This window comes from Callithrix jacchus, chromosome 7 (assembly GCF_049354715.1).
Source record: "Callithrix jacchus isolate 240 chromosome 7, calJac240_pri, whole genome shotgun sequence".
NCBI lineage: Eukaryota > Metazoa > Chordata > Mammalia > Primates > Cebidae > Callithrix > Callithrix jacchus.
In genome coordinates this window covers 158,334,296-158,336,424 of record NC_133508.1, presented here as the reverse complement: position 1 = coordinate 158,336,424, position 2,129 = coordinate 158,334,296, and the positions used below count along the sequence as shown (strand labels likewise).

The 2,129-nt window shown below is 41.9% G+C and overlaps 1 pseudogene; it reads right to left on the bottom strand.

Moving 5' to 3' along the window:
• Positions 1-1,151: 1,151 nt before the first annotated feature.
• LOC118143385 (U6 spliceosomal RNA) lies at positions 1,152-1,252 on the bottom strand (annotated as a pseudogene).
• Positions 1,253-2,129: the final 877 nt, after the last annotated feature.

Here is a 2,129-nt window from a genome sequence, read left to right as displayed (position 1 = left end):
GGTGTGCACAGGCATGAGGATCTGGACTGGTGTTTGACCCAGGAACTAGTGACCTCAAATAGCAAAGACTGCTGAATCTGTTCTGCAGCAGCAATGGCATTAGTTGCAATAAGGACATTCCTCTTCCAGATGCTACAGTGGTGGTGGTCCTGGCGGATCTAGCAGCAGGGACCAGCATCCAGGCTTGGGGCATTCACTGAGCAGTGATTTCCATGCAGTGGAGGCATCGATGACTTCATGATATTGTTCTGTAGTACAATGTTAGGGGTTGCTTCTGGCTATGTAGCCTCTAGACCTGGGTTTCTAGTCCTCCTGGAGAGCTTAATACTTTTTAATAAATTCATTTACTGCTTAAATTAACTACAGATGGTTTCTGTTGCTTGCGACCAAAAAAACGTTAACTAATGTGCCTATTATTTTTTAAAATCATGCACTTGGAGATTACATATGTACACACACATATGTTTTTAAGGAAACAAACTCTCCTTCCCTTCGCTGATCCCTCATTTCCCAGTTTTCTTCTCTAGAAGTAGCCATACTGATTTGTTTCTTATGTACACAAGCACATCTACGTATTTAAGAAAATCTACTTAAAAATCACTCAAATAGAATCACTCCGTAGACACTTTTCCATACTTTTCTTGTAAACTTAACACTACACTTTAGAGATAATTCTGTAAGTATAAAGCTGCCTCATTCTTTTTACTCTTTTTATTTTTAGAGACAGGGTCTTTCTCTGTCTCCCAGGCTGGAGTGCAGTGGTGTGATTATAGCTCACCGCAGCCTCTAACTCCTGAGCTCGGGCTATCCTCCTGCCTCAGCCTCCAGAGTAGCTGGGACAACAGGTGTGTGCCACCACTCTCTGCTAATTTTTTATTTTTTGTAGAGTCAGGCCTTGTCATATTGCCCAGGCTGGTCTCAAACTCCTGGCCTCAACTGGTCCTCCCATCTCGACCTCCCAAAGTCCTGGGATTACAGGTGTAAGTGACTATGCCTGGCCTGTCTTTTTATTGGCTGCTTAGTATCCCTCTGAATGAATACACTATAATTTATGCAGCCAGTTTCTTACTATAAGCAGTGTTGGGTTGCTTACAGTTTTGGTGACTACAAATAATACTGCAATGAATATCGGCGTAAATATGTATTTTTTTAAAAATATGGAATGCTTCATTCATGTCATCCTTGTGGAGAGGCCATGACAATCTTCTCTGTATCCTTCCAATTTTAGCATATATGCAGCCAGAGCGAGCAAGTAAATATGTCTTCATGTTCAGTGCAAGCAGATTCATAGAAACATGTCTGAGAGTGAAGTCGCAGCATGAAAAAGTAAATATAACTTTAAAATTTTGACAGTACCAAAATGCCCTGCAAATTTAGCAACAATTTTTAATCCTACTAAAAATGTTTTAGACTCCCGTCTCACCAAATCTTTACCTCACCAATATATATTATCAGATTTTATAATTTTGCTATTCTGTTAGGTGAAAACTGATTTTCTCATTGTTCCGATTTTCAATCTTTATGAGCGAGGTTGAACACTTTTCCTATATTAAAAGACATTTGTATTTATTTACCTGTGTAGTGTATTCATGTCCTTTTCCTGTTTTTTTTTTTTTTGTTTGTTTGTTTGCTTGTTTTTTTAATATAGAGCCTCACTCTGACACCAGGCCAAAGAGCATTGGGCTATCTCAGCTCCCCGCAACCTTCACCTCCCTGGTTCAAGTGATTCTCCTGCCTCAGCCTCCTGAGTAGCTGGGACTACAGGCACGCACCACCAATCCTGGCTTTTATATTTTTAGTAGAGATGGGGTTTCACCATGTTGGCCAGGCTGGTCTCAAACTCCTGACCTGAGGTGATCAGCCCGCCTCAGCCTCCCAAAGTGCTGGGATTACAGGCATAAGCCACCACGCCCCAGTGCCTGTGGTTTTCTACTGGATTTTCATCTGTGTTTAATTGCTTTGTAAAAACGCCATCTTTTCTTTTTTAAATAGGCTCTTGCTTTGTCACCCAGACTCCTGGAGGTCTGGCATCCTCCTGCCGCAGCCCACCCCCCAAACTTTTTTTTTGTGATGGAGTCTTACTTTGTGTCCCAGGCTGCAGCCCAGCTTACTGCAACCTCCACCTCCCA